General features: G+C 39.5%; 1 protein-coding gene across 2 annotated transcripts in view; it reads left to right on the top strand.

Moving 5' to 3' along the window:
• Positions 1 to 7,450: 7,450 nt before the first annotated feature.
• Positions 7,451 to 26,601, top strand: part of frmd4a (FERM domain containing 4A) — a 167,927-nt gene continuing 148,776 nt past the window's right edge. The window contains exons 1-2 of one of the 2 annotated variants that reach the window (XM_079620351.1): positions 7,451 to 7,587; positions 14,789 to 14,977. The gene's annotated coding sequence lies outside the window, so the exon portion shown is untranslated. Of the gene's footprint in view, positions 7,588 to 7,915; positions 7,987 to 14,788; positions 14,978 to 26,601 lie in introns of those variants that run through there. The other variant, XM_079620352.1, reaches the window with a different exon arrangement.

Genomic DNA, 26,601 nt, shown 5'->3' with positions numbered 1-26,601 from the left:
ACGATTAACCAAATATGTGGGTTCCCCTTCTACGAGTCGCGGAGGGGGAGGAACCGGGACTGGTGGATTAATACGAGAACGAAACACAGGTTTTATTTTGGATACAAGAAAGGCGGGATGAATCGTCCTGTACACTGGAGGGAGTTTGAGGCGGACTGTCACCGGGCTAATGATCTTGGTGACAGTGAACGGGCCGATAAATTTGGGAGCAAGTTTATTAGAGACGGAGCGGAGAGGAATGTTCTTGGTAGAAAGCCACACCTTTTGACCAGCAACGTATACGGGACGCCTAGACCGGTGGCGATCGGCTTTGGCCTTGGTGCTTGCTCCCACTTGGAGTAGAGTCTCCCGGGCTCTAGTCCAAGTGCGATGACACCTCTGGACGAAGGCTGAGCGGAGGGAACCGCGACGTCAGACTCCAGACTAGGAAAAATTGGTGGCTGGTACCCTACACTACACTCAAACGGAGATAGGCTCGTGGACGACACTGGTAACGTATTGTGGGCGTACTCCACCATTGACAGTTGTTGGCTCCATGAGGAAGGATTCTTGGAGACCAGACATCGCAAACATTCTCTCCAAATCTTGGTTGGCTCTCTCAGTTTGATGATTGCTCTGGGGATGGAACCCTGAGGACTGACAGTCGCTCCCAATAATTTACAAAACTCTTGCCAAAATTTGGAAACAAATTGGGGTCCTCTGTCGGAAACCACGTCTGTCGGGAGGCCATGTAAGCGAAAGACGTGATCAACGACGGTCAACACTGTCTCCTTGGCTGAGGGTAATTTGGGCAAGGGAATGAAATGGGCCGCCTTGGGGAACCGGTCCACCGCGGTCAAAACTACCGTGTTACCTTGAGAGGGTGGGAGGGCAGTGATAAAATCTAGCGCAATGTGGGACCAGGGTCTTGAAGGGACAGGCAGCGGTTGAAGTAACCCATCTGGGGGTCGATTGGAAGTCTTACCAGTGGCACAAATTGAGCAAGCCAAAACAAAACTGTGGACGTCACGAGCCATGAGTGGCCACCAGAATTGTTGCTTGACCAAAAACTTGGTGCGACTAACTCCTGGATGACAAGCCACGTTGGAATAATGCCCCCACTGAATGACGTCAGACCGCAATCCCTCCGGTACAAATAAACGGTTTGTTGGGCAACCGGGCGGAGGCGTTACCTCTTCTAAGGCCGCCTTGACCTTCGATTCGACCTCCCATACGAGTGTGTAGATAAATAGTGTCTCGGGCAAAATGCACTCGCGAGTAGACGGGCGTTCGGAACAGTCAAAAATGCACGATAAAGAATAGGGTTCTTGGAACCCGGGCGGTACAAGAGAGTAAAATCAAAACGTCCGAAAAAAAGTGCCCACCGAGCCTGCCTGGAGTTCAATCTTTTGGCGGTTTTAATGTATTCCAGATTCTTGTGGTCGGTCCAAACGATAAAAGGTACCCCTGCCCTGACCCTTCTAACCAGTGACGCCATTCTTCCAACGCTAACTTGAATGTCAACAACTTTCTGTTACCAATGTCATAATTCCATTCGGCAGGGGACAAATGATGAGACAAAAGCGCGCATGGATGCATCCTGTCGTCTGTGGGAGAACGCTGGGATATCACTGCACCTACCCCCACCTCTGACACGTCGACCTCTACCACGAACTGACGTGAAGTATCAGGGGCAATGAGGATGGGGGCTGAAACAAAGCGGCCCTTCAGTTTGGAAAACGCAGCCTCAGCTGCGTCTGACCACCTGAATGTAGTTCTGGGAGAGGTCAAGGCAGAGGTGAGGCTAGTTGCGAATAAACCGCCGGTAGAAATTGGCGAATCCCAGAAACCTCTGTAGGGCCTTAAGGGAATCTGGACTTGGCCATTCCACCACAGCTTAACCTTTCTCGGGATCCATACGTATTCCCTCAGTCGACACAATGTATCCTAGGAAAGGAACAGACTGTGCATGAAAAGCGCATTTCTCCGCCTTGACAAAAAGCCCATTCTCTAGCAACCTCTGAAGCACTCGCCGGATGTGCTGCACGTGTTCCTGGAGAGAAGATAAAAAGATCAATATATCATCCAGGTAGACATATATGAACTGGTCGACCATATCTCGCAGCACATCATTGACGAGTGCCTGGAAGACTGCTGGGGAGTTGGACAACCCGAAAGGCATGACCAAGTATTCAAAGTGCCCCCTAGGGGTGTTAAAAGCAGTCTTCCACTCATCCCCCTTCCTAATGCAGACCAAATGATAAGCATTACGCAAGTCCAATTTAGTGAAGACAGACGCTCCCTGCAACCTCTCGAAAGCTGAAGACATCAACGGCAAAGGATAGGTATTCTTTACCGTGATGCTGTTCAACCCTCTGTAATCGGTACAAAGTCGCAGAGATCCGTCCTTCTTCCCCACAAAAAAGATCCACTGCCCCCTCCTGAAACACAGAGACAGAAACAGACGAACAGGCAGACACAAGACAGGACTCATGGCATTTACTGCTCCACTCCAACACTGATCTTTGCTGCCAGTCTATTTTAGGGTTGTGATCGATGAGCCAGGGGTGTCCAAGAACAATAGGTGCAAGTGGAGAGTCCAGTATGTAAAAAGAAAGGGTCTCATTGTGGTTGCCTGACGTGATGAGTGTGATGGGTCCGGTGACCGTTGAGTGCATGTACAGTAATCTTGCGGGTGAGAGGTAGGAGGGGAACTTGAAATCTGTGTGCAAATTAACGGGCCATAAAATTACCTTCAGCCCTGGAATCCACCAGTGCTTGACAGTCGTGATTGTGAACTGACCATCTTTGTCTTACCGGGAGGAGCGTATAGAGGTTGATGAGGTCTTCTCAGCGGAGATCCCACCCGACAGTAGCCTCATACTTACTGTTGGGCTTGGCCTTTTACTGGACAGTTATAAGCGTAGTAGTGAGATCAGCTGGATCGCTGATAATCTGGAACGAGCGGTAACGCCCACTCGCACACACCTACACACACATAACAACAACTACACAAGGTCAAGAAGGAAACAGTGAATTCATGAACCGTGACATAGACTGCACACTAAAGCAGCCTATAGAACTAGACTGCACACTAAAGGAGCCTATAGAACTAGACTGCACACTAAAGGAGCCTATAGAACTAGACTGCACACTAAAGGAGCCTATAGAACTAGACTGCACACTAAAGGAGCCTATAGAACTAGACTGCACACTAAAGGAGCCTATGGAGCTAGACTGCACACTAAAGGAGCCTATAGAACTAGACTGCACACTAAAGGAGCCTATGGAGCTAGACTGCACACTTAAGGAGCCTATAGAGCTAGACTGCACACTAAAAGAGCCTATGGAGCTAGACTGCACACTAAAGGGGTCTAAGGAGCCTATAGAACTAGACTGCACACTAAAGGAGCCTATGGACCTAGACTGCACACTAAAGGTGCCTCTGGAGCTAGACTGCACACTAAAGGAGCCTACAATCTATAAAATGCTGGGTTGTTTTAACCCAATTTTGGGTCAAATATGGACAAACCCAGCCGTTGGGTTACATTTTTAAATTACATTTTTAACCCAACGTTTGGGTTTGTCCATATTTGAGCCAAAATTGGGTTAAAACAACCCAGCATTTTTTAGAGTGTATGGAGCTAGACTGCACACTAAAGGAGCCTATAGAGCTAGACTGCAGACTAAAGGAGCCTGACTGTGAGCTGAGGAGGCTCCACATTCAAACAGTGAATCAAACAGTTCGATAAAACTGATCTCAGTGTGAACTTATTTAACCAAGTAACACTTTAGCATGAATATTTATTAATGCAACTTTCTCTTGCTCTCTTACGTGCTTGAGCTCCAGGGCTGTACATTTAGAGATGCTAGAAGATCAGATCAGATTCGACCAAGGCACGAATTTCGTGGGGGCTAAGAATGAGCTGGAGAAAGGCTTGAAGGATCTGGACCAAGAGAGGATCTCTACCTATCTTGCAAGCAAACAATGTGACTTCCTTATGGATGTTCCTGAAGCAAGCCACATGGGAGGTGTGTGGGAACGCCAAATAAGGACTGTTAGGAGTGTGATGAACGCTGTTCTGGTACAAGCTAAAGGAAGACTGGATGACACTTCATTAAGGACATTTTTCTACGAGGCAATGTCAATTGTAAATAGTCTGCCGCTTAACACTAACACAATAAATGACCCAAAGAGTGTTGAGCCTTTGACGGCTAATCATCTGCTCACGATGAAGACCTCAGTGCCTCTTCCTCCTCCTGGCAAATTTGTCCGTGAAGATTTGTACGCTAGGAAAAGATGGAGGAAAGTGCAACTGTACTTGTCGGAACAGTTTTGGAGCAGATGGCGCAAAGAATACCTGGCCAACGTAAGCCTCAGACAAGTGGCACACGCCTAAGAAATGTTCATGTTGGAGATGTAGTAATTCTCAAAGAGGACAATGTTCTCTGGCTAGCTAGAGTCGTTGAGACAAGTGCAGACTGCAGACGATGATGGGTTCGTGCGAAAGGTTAAACTCCAAATGGGACAAAGTAAGTTAGGAAAAAAGGGTGAGCAATTGACACACATAGGCCTATCCCTTTTGGAGCGTCCAATCCAACAATTAGTAATAGTTGAAAACAACTCTTAAACTATGAGCAGAGGTGGGTAGAGTATCCAAAAACTGTACTCAAGTAAAAGTACAAGTACTTCTAGAAATATTTACTCAAAGTAAAAGTAAAAGTAACAATCTTAATAGTTACTTGAGTAAGAGTAAAAAAGTATCCAATGAGAAAACTACTCAAGTAGTTAGTTACTAGTTACTTCGGATCATAGGCCGATATATATGATATATATATAAAACATGATATTATTTAGATATTTTTTATTTAAATGACTATTATTATCATAATTAGATAGGCTATCTTTGCCACAAAAACAGAAGAGACGAGCATTATTTCTGCCATCTGTAGCCCGAAAATCATTGCCTGTCCTTTGGTTTGTATAATAGTAACTTATACAAGTTGGATTATTAGACAATGTCGAAATATAGTGTATCTGCAGAGTTTTGCATTTAAAGGCATGTAAAGGGAAACATTGACACAGAGAAGAAAGAGTTAAAACTCTTCATGTACTCGAGCTGACCGCTAATGAGCATCTGAACACAAACGACGATCAAACGCACATCGACGGATCTTCTTCTGTCTGTTCTCCAAAATGTAATCAAATGTATATTTCTGCAAGCATGTTTAAACTGGTCAACAGTGTCTAAGGCAGGCAAAGGCATTCGTTTTCAAGTTGAGTTCGCACGCGACTGCGCAATACACACACATTACCGCGGGATGGCGGGTGTTCATTTCATATGTGGACAATGGTAGCTTATTTATTGTATAAAGTAATGTGTCCAAAAAAAACGGGTAATGTCATACTTTGAAGTAGTGCTATCATATCGTAATAATCTGTTTGGTTGTAAAATGTATTACCTGAATGAAATTAAATCGAATATCGTCCTGTGGAACGATATTCCACAGGATATCGTCCTCAGCATACGAAGATAATAGAGATCTTCATCGCTGGCAAAAATTATGCATTTGCAGATTTGCGTTCACTTGACTGTACTGTAGGTCCACAGCCACTTCATCCAACGCTCTTGATGTTCTTAAATCTTCCTGTTACGACTCCGAGTCGAGTGTGAATTGAAAGCGCTTCAGACGATTCAGTGCGTGCAGGAAACTGAACAGATCATACAAACTGATTCGCGAACCGATTTAGACAGATCTGCCCACTTGTTTGATGAAGTCTTTGAACAGAATCGACTCAAAAGAGTGATTCATTTGTGAATTGAGCATCGCTCATGCCCAGAAAAAAGATACAGCGCGCTTGGAATAAACTACGCATTTAACAACACGTATTGCATTAAAATAAAGTAACGAGAGGAACATCGCTCAACGTAACGAAGTAAAAGTACCGTTTTTTTATTAGAAATGTACTCGAGTAAAAGTAAAAAGTACCCACATTTAAATCTACTCTTAAAAGTACAATTTTTCCCAAAAAATACTCAAGTAAATGTAACGAAGTAAATGTACTTCGTTACTACCCACCTCTGACTATGAGTGAAACCACAAAATGGGATTGGACTACCGGTAATTCGTTTTGACATCTAAAATAGTGTCATTCAAATAAAGGTAAAATAACACTGGTTGTGAAGGTGTTGAAAGATGAATGAAAGTTAAGTAACAGCTTATAGGAAAATTGAAGGATTTATTTGATTTGATCAAAATATTACTGACACAAATCCTTGTAATTTTGGTGGTAGTGTACCGTAGCTGTCACAGATAGTGTATTTTCTTGCTGAACATTTGTGTCACCTTTTGAAAGTTTTGTTTTATAAATGTTGTATAATACTTGAATACTTATTTGGGAATTTGATTTGCATGATAGTTTGCCAGTGACACCTACTGGAGAATATGAGTAACATAAGACACACTGGTCATGTGATTTTTTTATTTGCGTGAACACCGAAAAAACAGAGAAACACGAGGTGTCACACGAATTGAGAGGTGTAAAATTGAGAAGTGTTTGATCAAAAAAAATGTCTCCTAATGTCTCCCGAATCCTGATTGGAAGACACACGGTATGTTTGCATATATCTTGGTTATCATTTATTTATAATTTAAGGTGGGGGTGGTGGGCAGATCGAGGCTTCGTGAAACACTAAAACAGTTGAAGCAAATGTGCCATATTGTGTCGAGGATTCAAAACACACACACGCACGTCTCTACGGCGACCCCTAGTGGCCAGAACAGTGTAAATGCAACAAAAACCCGGGCCAAACATGCACAAAAACATTTTTTTACAACTCTATTGCAAAAAAAATTATTGAAAGTAAAATCTTTCAATTGGAATTATCAGATCATCTTATAAGATTATCAAGTGTATGTTATTTTATCAATTGCCATGGTTTGTTTTGTTTGTTATATGAATGGCTCAGCTAAACAGGCCAATAAGACTCTAACTAGCTACCATTATTAATTTTATTTATAGGCCTACTAATGTCTAATTAAAACGTCTACAAATGTATAAAACTGATCAGAGATCAGGTAAAACCGTTCATTGGTTCTCATGACTCCTCATGATTCATGGGTTGACAGAGATCATCGCCCCCAGTGGTGAACCATTGAAATTTACAAGTGTTTCGAGACAGTAATGACATAATGAAGCCTCGTTTACTGAAATCACGTGACTCATGCTGTTTGATACACGTCCCGAACCACTGATTCGGAACAAAAGATTCGTAAAGGCTTCGAAGCTTCATGAAGCAGTTTTTTGAAATTGCCATCACTAATTTAAGGTAGCCTATACTGTGTGTATTGATTTCAGTTTAATAAGCTAAATGAACGACGTCATGGCAAAATCACTTCATCACGAATTTGATTGTAATTTTGGTTTATTTTCAGTTTTTTCCATTGTGTCCATTTGATGTTTGTGATGTTGATTGTCCTGATTCTTGAGAGGAAGACATCAGTTGAAGCGTAGTTTTTCTGGTCTGGAGAAAACATTCAGGAGCCGTTATAATCTTCTTCTCTGTTCAACAGAAAAAAGAAACTCACCCGGGGGGAAACATGATGGTGAGTAAATTATGACAAAGTTTACTTTTTGAGTGAACTATCCCTTTAAATGATCAGATCATAGATGGTTAAAAATTAGAGAATAACAAGTCCTTCTTTGTTTAAGTTTTAATATGACAGCCTTTTTATTGGAGCCTTTATTTTTAATTTTTTATAAAGTCAAGCTTTGAAACAATGTAAAGTGCTACTGTAAATACTATCTTCAATCCCATATGTGAAAGTTTCATAACAAATTGTGTCTACATATTGCCATTGATCATATCTTGCATGATGGTGAGTTGTGCTGAAACTTACACTTTCCCAATTCAAAGCAGAATCTCAGAAGCTTTACAACAGATCAAACTGAGAATCCTCACAAGCATGACTATCCGCACCAACTTCGAAGCCACCACCAGTGAAGTAGCCTAATGCTAGCGCCAACATGCCCCTGTGGTGAATTGGTTGTATAGTGTAAGAAGAATCTCTTCAATTTGATCAGTTTGAGTGATATTACTGATGAATACAATTACCACAGTAAAATGGACACAGTCGACCAGCAATGCAACCACATCAGGAACAAACCAAGACCTGAAATAATCCTTTTCAGAAACAGAAACAGGAATGCATTGTATCAATTTTTAACCATATTTTAGAAAGGTAAAGCCATAATAGATAATTAATATTACACTATAGAGTAAAAGACAATGAAGGCATGTTCATACCTGAGTGTCTTCAATGCAAATGCTCCGGTGAAGATTAAGGACTTCATAAAAAAACAAGATTTCTGATAATACATTGAATAATACATGGAATTTTCATAAGGGTCACAAATGTTAAGAACCACATAAACATGATAACAGTCCCTAAAAGACAGACAAAGGCACACTTTTTTTTTTTTTTAGATCACTGTGATGGCATTAATGGCACATTGACAGACATAAGACAGACATAAGAACACATTACATCCTCATGAAATTGCATCACAATAAGTGTAGGCATGTATTGATTGTCAAAACTCAAAACATTTGGTAGCCTAACTAAACAATTTCATTAAGTTTAGTGAGTGACAGCATATTACCATGTTTACATGGTGCAATGACTGGTAACGTTAGGCTATTGCTTTTATTATTTCTTTGATACAAATTTTACAATTTCAATTACATTTTTGTGGTTTGATTCCGATCTTGATTCAATATCAGCTGAGTTGACACCTGTTATTATATTTACGTTACAACGACCACACTAGGGCTGCACGATGTTGGGAAAAAATTACATTGCAATATTTTATTTTTCTGCAATATATATTGCGATATGAAAACAATTTCACCAGATGACTTGAATAGCTCTCTTTGGAAAGAATGAATCATCTGAATGACTGAGGTGATTTTGTAATGGAGCAAATCTGCATAGAAACTATTAATAGTTAATGTTTGTGATGTATCTATTCAAAGGAATACACGTGAGACGGAATGTCTGTCTTTGAACCCCCGAACATTTCCCATTACCATTCCCAGCACTATAGCTACGGAATCTCTACTGTCTCAAATGCAAAACTTGCAAGCATACATCATAGTGAACTAATGTAGTTAAAAGTTTAATAAATATAACCTTGTTGTAAAGTGTTACCGATTTGTTATGTCTCGTGAGTTCAGTGTTGGACAGATAAATTATTTTAACCATTAATTACAGTGAATCGGTTCAAAGGTCATTCGTTCGCGAATCGGACGTGTCATTAACGGACCACGGCACACGTTGTGTGATTATCCCGCAGTTAGAAAACATTTCATCACTGGATAGATCACTTCTTACGCTTGATGTTTAAACTGACAGAACTTAAAACGCATGCAAATTATAAACTTTCACTCTATGATGGTTAAACTTTGCATATTATAAAAATAAAAATAAACGAGTTCAGTGTTATCTTCTGTCATTCATGTTCACTCAATAACCGTCCTATTGTCCATCCATCCATCCATCCATCCATCCATCTTTTTCCACTTATCTGGGGCCGGCTCGCGGGGGCAGCAGTCTAAGCAAAGATGCCCAGACTTCCCTCTCCCTAGCCACTTCCTCTAGCTCTTCCGGGGGGACACCGAGGCGTTCCCAGGCCAGCCGGGAGACATAGTCTTCCCGGGAAGGTGTCCAAGAGGCATCTGGAACAGATGCCCGAGCCACCTCAGCTGACTCCTCTCGATGTGGAGGAGCAGCGGCTCTACTCTGAGCTCCTCCCGAGTGACCGAGCTTCTCACACTATCTCTAAGGGATCGCCCAGCCACCCTGTGGAGAAAGCTAATTTCGGCCACCTGTATCCGGGATCTTGTCCTTTCGGTCATGACCCAAAGCTCATGACCATAGGTGAGAGTAGGAACGTAGATTGACCGGTAAATCGAGAGCTTCGCCTTGCGACTCAGCTCTTTCTTCACCACGACAGACCGGTACATCGACCGCATTACTGCAGCAGCTGCACCGATCCGTCTGTCAATCTCCCGTTCCATCCTTCCCTCACTCGTGAACAAGACCCCAAGATACTTACTGTAAACTCCTCCACTTGAGGCAGGAACTCTCCACCAACCTGAAGTAGGCAAGCCATTTTTTTCTGACTGAGGACCATGGCCTCGGATTTGGAGGTGCTGATTCTCATCCCAGCCGCTTCACACTCGGCTGCAAACCGTCCCAATGCATGCTGAAGGTCCTGTCTGAAGAGGACAACAAAATCATGTTGTTCCCATACCCGACACCCTCCGGCCCCTGGCTGCGCCTAGAAATTCTGTCCATAAAAATTATGAACAGAACCGGCGACAAATGGCAGCCCTGCCGGAGTCCAACTTGCTGACACCGGGAAGAAGTCTGACTTACTGCCGGCAATGCGAACCAAGCTCCTGCTTCGGTCGTACAGGGACCGGACAGCCCTTAGCAAAGGACCCCGGACCCCATATTCCCGGAGCACCCACCACAGGCTGCCATGAGGGACACAGTCGAATGCCTTCTCCAAATCCACAAAGCACATGTGGATTGGTTGGGCAAACTCCCATGAACCCTCCAGCACCCTGTAGAGGGTATAGAGCTGGTCCAGTGTTCCACGGCCCGGACGAAAACCGCACTGTTCCTCCTGAATCCAAGGTTCTACTATCGGCTGTATTCTCCTCTCCAGTACCCTGGCATAGACTTTGCCAGGGAGGCTGAGAAGTGTGATCCCCCTGTAGTTGGAACACACCCTCCGGTCCCCCTTTTTAAAAAGAGGGACCACCACCCCGGTCTGCCATCCCAGAGGCACTGTCCCCGACTGCCACGCGATGCTGCAGAGGCGTGTCAGCCAAGACAGCCCCACAACATCCAGAGACTTGAGGTACTCAGGGCGGATCTCATCCACCCCCGGTGCCTTACCACTGAGGAGTTTCTTGACTACCTCGGTGACTTCAGCTTGGGTGATGGACGAGTCCACCTCTGAGCCCTCAGCCTCTGCTTCCTCAATGGAAGACGTGACGGCGGGATTGAGGAGATCCTCGAAGTATTCCTTCCACCGTCCAACGACATCCCCAGTTGAGGTCAACAGCTGCCCACCTCCACTGTAGACAGCGGTGGTAGGGCACTGCTTCCCTCTCCTGAGGCGGCGGACGGTTTGCCAGAATCTCTTCGAGGCCAGCCGATAGTCCTTTTCCATGGCCTCACCGAACTCCTCCCAGGCCTGAGTTTTTGCCTCCACACCCACCCGGGCTGCAGTTCGCTTGACCTGCCGGTACCCGTCAGCTGCCTCAGGAGTCCCACAAGCCAACCAGGCCCGATAGGACTCCTTCTTCAGCGAGCGCGTTGGGCCGTTTAGTGAAACTGACTCATATCCTATCTAACGGCAGATGAAGTAAAACCGTAAATCTTCATCATGAGTCCCAATCATAAATACATTGCATGTTCACAATAACAGTTTAAATAAAATAATGATTTAAACTATGTTTTACTTCTGATATAAACATTTAGATTAATCTCATTAATTGAGTTAAACACTTAAACTACATGAAATTTACTGAAAAGTAAAAAAAAAAAAAAAAAGTATATTCAATAAATATAGCCTATAAATATTTGTTGTGGATGCAATGCTTTTAAACACTTTTCCTCGGGCATACTGTGTTTTATTGTTTTAGCTACAGAGATAATTGCTGCTTATGATAATAGCAGATTGTGAAAATATAATGCACAACAAGGTCTATTTGTTTCCATTAAAAATATAAATAAATTAAAAATACTATTTGGTCAGTGGAAAAGATTGAGAAAAACTTTCTCTGAAATGTATTTTACACTATTTGATTTATTCAAAAACAAGGCAAGGATAGGCTACTAAATGGCACATCCGTATTTCATATTTCATATTTATAAAACTACGCACAGTTTTATAAATGAGGCCCCAGAAAAGTAGCGCGAGAGACGCATAGCACATAAATCAATAAGAGGGCTGGATTAAGTGGATATTTAGTCAATTGAAACAAAACCTTAAAAGCTTGTATCATCTGTCAGCGATGAAAACTGTCGTTATACATTCGACACCTGCACGTGCAACTTGGGAATGAATAGGCCTACTGCAGTTAACTTAGGCTAAAGCATTTTTCAACCTGTAAAACCATGTTGTTGTTTTGGACCTTTTGAAATGTAGGCTACCTTTTTAAAGTACATTTGGACTACCTTTTTAATAATAATACTGGTAATATTTCAGTATAGTACTGTAGCTTGTCTAACTAATGTTGTGTTACGTGACTTTTTGAGATAATATGCTTTTGACAGTGTGCACAACTTGTAGCCTACTACTTGTAGCAGGTGTGGTGGATGCTACAGGGCCTACCTGGAATTTGCAAACCAGCATTTGGTTATTGTAACCAGGCAAATTATGGGCATCGGTTTGAATGTCGCTAGTCATTAATGCGTCGTGGAAATTGTTGTGACTTATTTTAAATGTTCTTTAAGGACTGGTCTGGGAAAGACGGGATTGAGTTCTGGAATTGACCGTATGTTGTAATGGTACTCGAAGCTCTTTTCTAGTAACCTTTTTACTGCTTGCTTATTAGTGCCTGTATATGTGAATATTGCCTGTAATTATGCTATGCCTTTCTTTACTGCTTAGCTTTGTGTGAATGGCTGTGAATAAAGAGATTTACCTGGCCACTCACTGCAGTTACAGTAGGTTAGTGTGTGAGATTTAATTTATTCAATTCCAGCAGATGGCACTGTTGTGTTGATTTGTAGAATCTGCCTGCCTTTTAATGTATTCCAGTATTACCGGTATTCTCTAAAATAATAGAATTCCACTTAAAGGAAATTAGAGAAAAGGGATCTTTTTTGTTTTATTGTTTCATCAATCGTTTTAGATTAGATTACAAAATTACAAAAATATAACAAAATGCAGCAAAATTTATTTAAAAAATGCATGCATTTGTAGGCTAGTTAACATTATACAAAACATACAGTACACAGTATCCTTGTTTGTTTTTTTCATTTCCTGGTGTGTTTGTATCTGAACTTTGCCCATCTATATATAAAAAAAACATGAATATTATTATTAATAACAATTATTAACAACAATAATAGAAAATTATTATTTGTGTCTGTATATACTTTAGAAAACTCCATTTGTATAATAGTAATAAAATCAGTAATAGTTTATAATTATTTATGATGATGATGATGATGTTAGCTATCAATTATACAATTGTAACATGTCAAGGTGATCAGTCTGATTTGAGATTAAATAATGTAGTTTTTTTAAATCCTGAATTTTTAAGATAAGGTCATGCATTATTGCTATTAAAATGCACAAGGTTCCACTTTGCACAGACAGAGTTTTGAAAAGCATGTCCTTTAGCAGCCACTCAAAATAAAAGCGCTTTGAGACTCAATTCAATTCAACTTTATTGTGTGATATTATTATTGAATTCTCACTTGAGCGCTGCATGCTTTATTAAATCAATATGGCACAGAAAGCAAATCACTCTAGCACAGGGTTATTTCTTCCTCTATCACTCTATCGTGTTAAAGTGATTTTAGGGCTGAAGTTTCTCTGTTCATAGAAGCCCACAGTTTTTACAATAAATGTATCAGGGAGAAACACATAAACACTCTACCTTTCAAGTATTCATTTTATACAATCTGAATTGGACTTTCAATATTTTTTCCCAAGCATGGAGAATGTTAAAGCATGAATCATTCTAAATAAGCATGCCCAACTTCACAGTTTTTCTCTGAAACATACATATATATATATATATAACACAGTTCAAACATGCTATTATGCGGCTAGGTGTGAATGATTTATTTGTCTTGTGACAAGATCAATACAGATCTGGCTACAAATGGCTACATGATGGACCTTTAAATGCTCTTCTCTCATAGCTGACACTATGAGAACATATTGCATATTGCATTCTTTTAATGTATTCTATTGCTATAGTCTAAATCCTTTAAATTGCAATGCATTGCCATTAATGAATCTTGTTATATTTGACTTCAGTATGACTCATTTGGCAAACCATAACACATTTCACTTATCTAATTAAGTTATGTAGCGGATTTGCATTATATTAACAATAAAAATCATAATTTGGCAAACAAAAATAATAATTAAAATCAATACTTGGCGTCTGTGTATTGATTCGGTATTGTCTTAAAATCGTTTTGCAGTCCTAGACGGTATTGATTTTCCTCCCACTTGTAGTCTTTACAGATCCCATGGGAGATGCTTTATATTCTGAGCTGGTTTAGGTTGATTTAATTTAAGTATATACTTGAATTTTAGTTATTTATTTGCTTGGTGCGGTGATTGTATGCTAGTCTTATATATCATCACTGAAGATGTTTTACATACTGTATACAAATTATTTTACCAGCAGCTGACATGCATTTTGCTTTATTGCTTTTCACAGATAGGATTTTTGCCCAAATCTATGTGCTATTACAGCTATTTTTACAATGTAGTACTATGTACCCACAATCTGTGTGTAATCACTGTACAATTTAAAAAGCAGCTACATTTTTGTTTGCATAAAACTCGTCCAAAATCATAAAATAAAATAAAAAGTAATAGTACAACCTGAGAGGTGTCATTCAGGTAGCATACATCTATGGTGAGTTTAGCTATAGTCTAATAAAATCAGATGCCAAAATGTGTTTATATAAGCTGCATCGTTTATGTAAATGAGACCTTTTCCACTCATGTATGTGACACATCTTGTTTATTTTCCAGACAGTTTAAAACGGCAGCAGGATTTGACTTCAAGCGTATCAAGATTGGCCTTTGCCCTCTTCTGGTTGGGATTTTTGATCTTTTCTTCATCTGACATTTAACACCCCCACAGAGAGGAGAGATGAAGGCAAAAGGACAGAACATTCCCAGAGGTCTTCAACAGGATATCTCTTACCTGAACTACACACTGTAAGTCCCCAGTAAGAGCCTAACAAGAGTGACATGTAACACTGGAGTAATGGCTTCTGAAAACTCAGCTTTGCCATCACAGGGATAAATTACATTTAAAATAAAAAATACAGTTATTTAGGGGCTAAGCAAAGTAAGCACCTATTGCAATCGTTAGTTGTCGTCTTGTAATTCTTCTTCTTCTTCTTTTTCTTCTTCCTCTTGAGTCAATGGCAGCCCATAAAACGTAAAAGTAGTCAAATTTGGCACACAGATAGAGGACAGTCTGAACATTTCTGGACAATTTTGGAGTCTCTAACTCAATCCCTGTAGCACCACCAACTGTCCGAATTTGCACTCATGTTTATGCTAATAACTTTTAAACCATATGAGCTTGAAACAACTTTTTTTCTCAGATTCCTTGGCTCAAGATGATTCGATTTGCATGACATAATTTTCGTAATAATTTTTTTTCCGCCATTTACAATTTTCCTTAAACTACTTTTTCGAACGCCTATAGACCATCTCCTAAATCAAACCAGATCATCTTCAGACCATGGCGACAAAAAAACATGGAATTCAAGTTGATTAGTCAAACCGTTCTCAAATAACTTGCGAACGAATTCTACGAAGACCATGCAAAAGTGAACGTGAGGTATATCTCTGCAACACTTTAGCGTATTCAGACCAAACTTGGTGTGTGTTATGACAACCATGACCTCAGGGTACCTGCTCAGTTTCGGCACAGTGCCACCTAGTGTGATCAGGAGATATTAAAAAAATATATATTTGCTTATAACTTCTGTAAATAAATGCAGCCTTGGTGAACATAAGAGATAGAACATACGAGATCAAACATAAGAGATCACATTTAGAAATCTTACTGACTGACAGTAGTGTAAAGTAATCTTTTTGGTATGCTTTTTAAAAGATAGTCAATACAGGATGGACTGCACAAGCTCTTCAAATATCGTGCTTATTGCCCAAAAAGTAAGAGAGATGAGCATAGAAAGTAAAAAAATAAGGAGACATGCAGTAGATAGCTTAGCAGTTAGCATTTGATAGTTTTTGCACTAGACTGGAACTAGGTAGTGCATTGAATCCTTTTATTTCAAAAGAACAAGGACAATTGTATTCCTAATGGTGTATCTTGACCACAGTACCACAGTCACATGAATTAAATCTCAGCATGCACTGTTTTGGCATTAAACAGTTATTTAAAAAAAAAAAATGTACATGGGTTTTGATTCTGTCCTGGCAACACAGACCCTCTGCCACACCCGAACGCCCCCTACCCTGAGTCTCGAGACCGTCTCGAGTCAGTCAGTCAGACCGCGAGTGTGACTTCATTTATCTTTGTTAGTCCACTGCTGCTCTGGAGGGATAATTAGTCCTGTGTGGGTTGGAAGAACCAGCCAAGGAAAAAAACGCGTGTGCATGTGTGTGGAGAGAGAGAGAGAGAGAGAGGGAGACCCAGGTGTGTGAGCTTCTGTAAAACTACACAACGCAAATCCTTTCAAAGGGATAGTGCTTTTAACCCTTTTGAGGTAGTGTCATTTGGGACGAGATCCCATAAGGAAAAGCAGACTCTAAAAAACTGCTGCCTTCTCACCTTGTGGATTGTGTATATGTGTGAAAAAGGCGGGAGGGAGAGTTGCTATATCTAATCATATGTTTGGGGATTGGGGAAAGTATGTTAGGTCCCCTGAGGCTTCTCTCACTATCGCTCTTTCTTTCTTTTCTTTCTCATTCATTCATTGGACCAAGAACAAAAGCACAGATTAGAACTAGATTTTTACGGTTTCTGAAGAAAATGTGATGCTTGCATAGATATAGATAGATAGATAGATAGATAGATAGATAGATAGATAGATAGATAGATAGATAGATAGATAGATAGATAGATAGCTTTCCTGTGGAAAAGTCACTACTATGATGCTATGGTGTTTTAGGTGGTTGGCAGTGTGTTACTATGCAGTTGCTAAGATAATCTGATGAGTTTTTTGCATATTGTTATGTAGTTGCTAGGTTGTTCTGGGTGGTTACTAAGGGGTTGCTTAAAGGCTCAAAAGTCTATTTAGTCTAGATATGCCTCAGTCTGATCGCATAGAAAACTACCATACCCCGATTTAAAGCACAAATAAAATGTGTTGAGTTAAATGGTTTGTTCAAATCCTTTACATTAAGTATAAACAATAGTAATGCAGTAGCAAGCACTCATTCTTCTTCTGCATTATTCATTTTTTTTCTTTTAATTTAGGCAAAGTGATGTTATAACTGTCTACTGGCACTTACAAATCAATCCTTTTAGAGAAAGGGAAGGTGTGTGTGTTTGCTTGTATCCTAAGTGGCCTCATGGTACTTGATATGATTTCGGTGTTCATTGATGGGTGGGCTCTAGGCTCTCTCTCTCTCTCTCTCTCTCTCTCTCTCTCTCTCTCTCTCTCTCTCTCTCTCTCTCATTGCCGTGTTTGGTTGTATCAGTCGGATTTGTGAACGTGAGAGCGCATGTGTGTCTGCAGTGCTGCTTGGTCATTTTGAAACGGGAGTCTCTGCCTCCTCTCGGACCGTATGTGTGTGCGTGTGTGTCCGTCCTCAGGGAGGAGGGAGTCTAACAGGCTGTTGGAGATCAAAGAAGAGACGTTTCATTTGGATGAAGGACGGAGCTTGAACAGTGCTTTGGGATTTCTGAACGTAGGGGAAGACGTTGAGGAAGTAGGGAGCGTACGGGAACGGGAAACTATTGTACAGTTTCCTGTGAAAGAGTATACAATACATTTCTTGAGCGTTAACTAAACATTGCCTGGACAATTTTGGTGGTGTTGTAGAGCGTGACGATTGCCTTTAGGGTTTCGTCACGCTACTTGAACATTACTTAAACGCTTGTTTGCAGTATAGACATCATGGCTGTGCAACTGATGCCCGAATCTGCAGTCTGCCTGCTTATGGTGAGTACGGTGCTCTTTGAGCCAACTCTAAACACGTGCACACACTTAAACACACCCTCGGGATTTAGTTTTATGAACTATCTGTCACATTTGACCTTATGGGTTTGACTGCTGCTCAGTCTTTCTTCTTTTCTTTTTTTTTACTTGCACACACACACACACACAAAAGCAGTAGCACGTGCACTCTGCAGCACCGAATTGCAGCACGCCACACTAACATTGCAGTGAAAAACCTCTGACAGGTGCCCTGACATCAGCATCTAGGAACAAACCCTCGCCGTATGTCGTCTCTTGTACAACTACCTCTGCTTTGAGAGAAATCTGGAGTTCAGCAGACGCACATTTGCAGAGTGTGCTTTTCAAACACTGGGGTCTTATTACTGCACGATGGGCTTCTTTTTATTAGTGCTGATTTTTGTTTCGCTGACTTTGTGTACGTGTGCGCGCTCAACCTGTTTGGCTGAATAAGGTGTTTGGCCTCTTTCTTTTTTTAAAATCTGGGAATTGTGTGAAATCAGGTGGATGATGATTATTGATCGTGTGCACCTGTTTCAACACCGTTGAGTTTGTCTATTGTGCTTTTGAAAGGTGTGGAGAAAGGTTGTGAAGCTGAAAGAGAGAGGGGGTGTGGCGTAGACTGGTGTAGGATCACCTCTGGAAAGACAAGGAGAACGCATGTCACTCGCCTCACCCCTCTGCCCTACCTGTAACAGCTGTCTGTCTCCATGGTGATAGGCCACGGTGAGAGAGACAGGGAGAGAGAGAGAGAACGAGAGAGCAAAGTGCTCTGCAAATAAGCTTTCATCTTCTATTTCTCATTTTCTTTTATCTGCTTCTATCACCTCTGACACTGGAGTTCAGAATACCTCGGAATCAAATCCAAATCCACAATTGCTTCAGAAGATCCATCCAGGGTTGCAGTGATATAGGAATTTGGGCTGTTACTGATATGAAATGCACAAAAAGCTTAAAGGGACAGTTCACTTCACCCAAAAATGTACAACCCTCAAGTTGTACCAAACCTGTGTTCGTTTCTTTCTTCTGTTGAACAAAAAAGAAGATATTTTGAAGAATGTCGTTACTCAAACAGTTGACAGTAGCCATTGACTTCCATAGTAGGAAAAAACATACTATGGAAGGCAATGGGGTCCATCGACTGTTTGAGTAACGACATTCTTCAAAATATCATCAGTGTTCAACAGAAGAAAGAAATTCATACCAGGTTTGGTACAACTTGAGGGTGAGTAAATGTTGACACAATTTTCATTTTTGCGAAAACTATCCCTTTAAGTACTGTTTTGTTTGTCGTTTTAAAACGCATTGTGCACACTATAATTAAAAATCTATATACAGTAAAAAAATAAATAATAAGAATTGTGGATAACTGCGGATAACTATTTTTGTATGCCGGCATAGTTTGTTGTTTGAACAGAAAAATCTTAACGATATATCCATACCTTATTAATTATAAATTAATTATTTATAATAATTCATCTTTTTATGAAATTAGATAATTGTCCATGAAAATTTCCTGGATTTGTTTTATTTAAATGACCTTTGGCGTTACATTAGAATGTTGTTATGCCTAAATTCACTTGTAGTATTTAAAATTATTGATTTTAGCTTTTAGTTAGGGCTATCTATCTATCTATCTATCTATCTATCTATCTATCTATCTATCTCTAAAAATCAAGATGTTTATACAGTATATCTTCTGTTCTCCTTGTCCTTGTGAAATTCTCTCTCTCTGTTTCTCATCGTTCAGAAATGTTGCCAGGACGGTCAGATGATTCACACATACACATTCGCACATGCGTTTACATATAAACCCCATTCCAAATATAGACAGCTGAACGTGTTGAGTATTCCTAAAGGCTCTTCATCGCTCCTTGTTTTTAGGCAGAGATGATTGCATTTATTCATTATACTGCCTCAGTGGCTGTATGTTTTTATAAAGCCAGAGTGCACATTCAAGTACACACTTTATCATGTTTAATCTTTGGAAACACGTGAAATATTAACATGGTTTTGGGCTGCTTTTGGATGAATATTAATGATGTATCTGCAGTGAGCATTAATATTTCAGTCAGAACGTTAATTAAGATGCTTGACATTTGTAAGAGGCAAGAAACCACAATAAAACCAAAGCATGAATCCACGGGAAACACTATGGCTGTGTCATTCTCATTCTTTCTCACTCTGAGGGAGACATCTGAGGGTAAATGCCTGCCAACCAGGCCTCCTTCCTCTCGCTCTCATTAGTCTTCCAATAAAAGCAGTAAACACTTCATATTTTCATTCATCTCCTGCATTTCTCTGAGACACTCAGACATGATTCAATGTCACGGTGACATCACTGCACACATCGGTTTCCTTTGATCATATTTTACCGTCTAGGTTTTTGTGCTTCAAAGTTATCGGTTGATCTGGGGGGGATGCTGCAAATTATGCACACGGTATTAACCCGAAAACTGCCTCTTTTTTCGCTGTTTACGATTTGCATGCATCATGGGACTGTGGTACTGTAGAATACTGTAGAATGCATAAATAAAAAAGGTAAAACTGAACATATTTAGCAGTTTTTTCCCCCCAGGACGTGGCACTCGATCTGAGCAGTAAACTGGATTCTTTTATTTGTCGTTTATAATTTGAATACATCATGGGACATTTTTTGGGTGATTCCACACACACACACACACACACACACACACACACACACACACACACACACACACACACACACACACACACACACACACACACACACACACACACACACAGAGAGAGATTGGGGTTGCTGAATGTTTATGAATTAATTAATCTGCTGGAAAGCTTGATTAGTCTCACCAATGCTGCATTTATGAAATGATGAAATAAAAAATAAAACAGTAACATTTGAAAATATTAATTTAATATAACTTTTTAATTGTAATATATTTAAAAATATAATGTATTCCTGTAATTTATTCCTTAAAGCTGAATTCTCAGCATCATCACTCCAGTCTTCAGTGTCACATGATCTTTCAGAAATCATTCTAATATACTGATTTTCTGCTCAAGAAACATTTTTTATTGTTGACAACAGTTGCTTTATATTTTTGTAACGCCGTGATAGATTTTTTTTTCATGATTCTTTAAAGAATAGAGACAACCGCATTTAAAATGGAAATCTTTTGTAACATTATAAACATCTTTACAATCAATTTTGATCAATTGAATGCATCCTTACTGAATAAAAGTATTAATTTCTGTAATACTGTGAATACATTTTTTGGGACAACATTAACATCTAATTGGCATCTGTTCGTCTTAAACAATCGAATATAAATAACAATAGCACTTAGCATTTCACCTGCATGTGATAATGCAGAATTCATGGATTTATGACACAATGTCTCAGATGGTGACACACCCACACAGCATGCGCTTCCTGTATTAACCCATCTGTTCGATTACCATGGTTACAAAATGGTGTACGACCCCACCTATCAGCTCCTCCTTAGCCATCTTGCCATCAAACTAAATCAATTTACAGAAACAGCCTGTGTGACTGAAGATGTTCACTTAATAGGCTCATATCGTCTGCTTTGTCAAAATATTTTATTTATTGTTTACACACTTTTACAATGGCTCTGACAATTACTCATCATCACACGTCTCTCTCTTCTGATGAATACTTTATTAGTTTCAGTATCCTGCTGTCTTATCATGTTATCACCAGCGCAGTGTATGCTGCCTAACAATGCAAGCTTTCATTCTGGTAAAATCTGTTCCTTATGGGAACTGCAATCGGCATCTGCGTGCACTGTGCTCCATCATCAACCCATATCTCTTGCTCTGTACTATTTGTGTCTAGATCAATAGCCTTATCTGTCTGAGGTCCTCTGGGATGTTCAGCACAGCTCTGCGACCAACAGAATCTCATTACGGCGGCAGATAGTGGTTTTAAATGCATTCTGGTATTGGGCTGGCATTTTTATTTGTGTTGTGTGACTAGCGTTCCTGTAGCTTAAACAGTAGCACATGGCGCTAGCAACTTCAAGGTCATGTGGATGAACTGAAAAAAGAAATGTATAGCTTGAGCTTTGAGTCACTTTTGATAAAAGTAATGTAAATGTGAGTGAATTGTTCAAAGTAGCAGTGAAATGGCATAATCGGAGAGCTGGTAAAATAATTGAATACTTTTATCAGATTATCTACAAGAAGTTAATTTTGTCTGTGTCTATAAAATGTCTTATGATCTTTTGTCTAAAACAAGTGTTTCATTTTTTAGCTTTGTTTATAAATTATTCTTTATGGAATTTTTCTTAAAGGTAGTTGAAGCTGCCTAAATATGGATTTTGGACAGTTAAAAATGGTCATAAATGTAGCAGGGAACCTCTCAGGATATATAAAAAATATTTTTCCCCATTCTTTCATTTCCTCTCTCTAGCCTTCTGTCATAAAAGATCAGCTGCATACCACATTTCATTGGAGAGTTTTGTTTGCTGTCCAACAGAGGATGCTGGGTGTATTTCACCTTTTAAAAGGACTAGACAGTTTCTTGGCCTTGAGTAGCATTTTGCATATTTGGCCCAGAAGTGCAGTGGCAAAGGTGATGAGATAAGCAAATTCTGCCAATGAAAAGATTTCTTGTGTTGAAAAGATTCCCATAAAATGTTAATTATTTAAACATGGGCTTTTAGCTTGAAAATTTTGCAAATTCAACAGCGTTTTGTATTCATGCATTCAGACACCTTCAACATTTCTCATATTATCACAGTTTATTCACTATAGTTTAGAAAATGGTAATAAAATATGACAAGAACTCCGAGTTATCAAATCAGTTGATATTTCACTGGTTTTGGCCATCCTTCTGTTAGACTGTCTCACAAATGAATCAGGTTCAATAGCTGTCCGCTGTTAAATTTAAGTACACAATTAGATAATACCAATTTAGGTCAACAAATTACCAAGCAATGCTTACTTTTGTTCAGTCTGTGGTGTAAAAAGGTTGCATTAGCAATTAAAGAAAAACATTGTCAGGTCAAAGTGTCTGAATAATTTTTGGACCCAAATTTTTACAATCTTTACTGGCAGTCCAGTAATTTTTGGGTATAATATGTCGAAGTTTACTTTATTTTGCTATCCTCATTTCTATAAATGATCTATAAATGAACACTAACATAAATGTCCTTTACCCACTAGTAAAAAAAATATATATCTGGTGTCTGAATACATTTTTTTTGACTGTATATTTGTCAGTTGAAAAGTTCACTCAATTTTAATTGGGTATAGATAAATATCTGTAGTAACAGTAATTGTTTTGGCAGAATCTAGTGTCCATTGTAAAAGGTATACAGTAAAAACTTGCTCTACCTGCTCAGATGTTTGGACACTGTGGGCTTGAGCGCTGTCTGTTGAGACTCTTCTGAGAGAAACAGTTATATAGTCCACAGGGAGCTGTTAGGATGAGCGAGCATTTACTTTTTTCTCCTGTGTTTATTATTTTATAACCTCTTTTCTGTCTTACCGGCTTTAGTGCAGTGCTTGAGAGACGCCATCCTTCACTGAAACATTTCTACAAGAGAAAGTGTGTCAGCCGCTCTATAACAGCACTTTCTCAAAGTGTCTCTTGTGAGTGTAAAGGACGCCCTTGCTTTGGAGACGTTCTAACTTTATAATTTTTCAGAAGCTGTAAAGCTAGTGTCAGCTTCAGACAGCACGCCCACTGACCGCCTACCGTAACAGTCCTTTCACAGAACACAACAATGCCCAGAGCTCGATGAACTCGCCAGCTCTGATTCTGATCGGTTGACTCTCTGATTGGTTTTGTATCATTCTATCTGGAAACAAAGTTGTTTTAAAGGGGTCCTATTATTCCTTTTACAAAGTCTTGTTTTGTTTTTTTGGAGTCTGGGAATCAATTTTTTATTTTTTTTAATCAAATGCGTTCTGCAACAGAATCAACCTAATCATTGTGAGAACAATGACATCTTTCCAAGTTGGGCTATTAAGGCTATTTTTTTTTCATATTGAAATATAATATATTGTAAAAAAAAACAAAGTGTCAATTTTTAAAATCAAGTTTCTTGACCACCTGAAACAAATGTGCTTTTTGGCTGACGTCACCAGTCCATCTCATTTTTCAAGCTCTCCTTTCCGACCATTTATCTCCATTTTGAAACATCATAACTATTTCAGTCCAGTCTATTCCCATTGCATAAAATCAAGTCCCTGTCTATTGTAATACATGTAATATCCTATTTTACTCTGAAATACATTTGATTACGGAATTTAAATGGGTTTTGAACATTTTTATGTTGACTGCAATATTATACGTACCATTTTTTTACCTTTACACTTTTACTTGCTATCTCTCTGATGATGTCACCTGTGCATTAGGTATGTTGTACATTACACATAGTACATTAAATGCAAGCAGCACAGAGCTCTGCATCTTCATTTTAGCAGTATGCAGTCTGCTCACACACTGAGCTAATGGAGAGGAATGGATCATCTCTCTCTCGCTCCAAAAGAACAGCCCTTGAATCTGCACTAACCTCATTAAACTGGCTGCATACGGGACATGAATGGAAAAATTAGGTTTGAGATGCACACATGCGAGATCAGAGCCGCACATACACACCAGATGTCTCTGCCACGTTCACTTTTAATCATGTTAGAGCTTATTACTGCGCTGTCCTTCCGTTGTTTGGCTTTATCGATGATGTCACCCCTGTGAGTGTGTGTGTGTGTGTGTGTGTTCACACATATCTGATATATTGAGGTCAGTGAAGCACAACACCTCTCAAACAGGACATCCATCACTGTACTTCACCAAGAGAGGAGAGAGAGTATATAATGTATGTAAAATCCTGTTGGTCCGACTGCAGCTGGTCTGGTCTACACTGTGAGTGTGAAATGTTTTGTCGGTCAACCTAAAAAAAATATTTCATATGGTAATATCCAAGTAACTGCTTTTATTCAAGTTGATAAAATGATTTAAATGTATAGTTTACCCAAAAATGTGTATTCTGGTCTATACGGTTCATGCTCTACATTCCCAGTCATACAAACAGTTTGTAATGATCAAACTGTTGTTCTCAAATCTAATTCATAATACATTAAAAAAATGGCATTAAATGTTAATGTACACAGTTTTTTAGCTAATAACAATCTAAAAAATATTTTTTTATTGGTCAAAGCGTATAGCTTTAAAAGACTTAAGACACACAAGTCATAAGTGTTGTTATTGTTAACTAAAGCTAAAACTAATCAAATTAATTTTCAGTTATTGAATTGAAGATGAAGTCAAATAAAATATAAATATTAGATGAAAAACTTACTTGAGACATTTTACCTCGGTAGCTAAATAAAAATGACAAAAAAAAAGAAACAAAATTTAAAATAAAACCTGAAAAATATAAGCTAAAAATAAAAGCTAATTCAAAATAAAAAAATATATATACACGATAATATTATATAACACTGCAAGTCAAATGAGTCACTTTTATGGTACTTTGTAAGTTTTCTCGACAGCCTCCATTGCTGGTCATATTAATTGTAAAGTTGAAAATCCATGACAATAACTTACTTTGTTTTCCACTGAAAAAAAAAAATTTTTGGGTGACCTATCCCTTTAAATATATGACTAAATCAGTGTGACAATATTAGGTTACCAGTGACATTACGTCTGTCACATCACGTTATTTTTAGAGTAGCTTGCAGCTCCGAAATGATTTTAAGTGTGACAAGAATGATGATCTAACATGTTGATAAACATTAAGGGCTTTAATAAAAAAACATTAGAAGCACAAATAATTTAAAAGTATTTTTTTAGTGATCAGATCAAGTAGAAATAGACAACTGCACATGCTTCTGGTGTATTCTGAGAGTCCTGGTCCTGACCTGGGTGTGTGTGTGTAATACTTGATATTCTGCAGAATGACATCATGCAGAGGGTCTAAGTGGAGAGATAGAGAGGGAGAGCGAGAGAGAGAGAGAGAGACAGACAGCGAGAGAGATGGTGATTTATAACAGTATTGAGAAGTAGACCCCCCCCCCACACACACACACACACACACACACACACACACACACACACACACACAGCTACAAGACTGCTGTGAGACCCCATGCTGCTGTGAACCAAATAAAACTTCCTCCTCATTAAAATGTATACAGTGTGTGCATATAATTAATGATTTTGCCCTGTAATAAACCTGCCAATCTCTATATTCAGTCGTCAGCTCATATCCCGCTAGCAAATCCATCCAGGATGTGCCACTTTTCAATAAAACGGAGGTTATGATATTGCTGCAGGATCGCTAGAGGCTGTTGATCTCTGAGGAATGATCAATATTAATCTGTGTGCATGAAGCAGCAGAGACTGTGGATTAAATATCACTGTCCGTAATTGAGATGATCAATGGGGTGCTGTTTCCTGTGACTCTATATTTATACACCTTATAGATTTCCTCCCTGCACTGCGGAGCTCAACCCCTCACCTCATGCGGCGGTTTGTCCTGTCCTACTGTGTTTGTGTGTTGGAGGGAAGATGGCGAGTTAATGTGGCAAAGAAAGGAAGAGGAATGGATAGAGTGTGTTTATGTTGTTGGAAATGTTAGAGGTTGATACTGATTTGGGAATATATAAAACTTGTATTTGTTTTATTTGTCAAATACACAGCACTTGTGAAATTAAATGCATTATTTT

The sequence above is a fragment of the Phoxinus phoxinus genome (genome assembly GCF_949152265.1).
Source record: "Phoxinus phoxinus genome assembly, chromosome: 8".
Lineage (NCBI taxonomy): Eukaryota > Metazoa > Chordata > Actinopteri > Cypriniformes > Leuciscidae > Phoxinus > Phoxinus phoxinus.
This window is presented reverse-complemented; position numbering and strand designations above follow the sequence as displayed.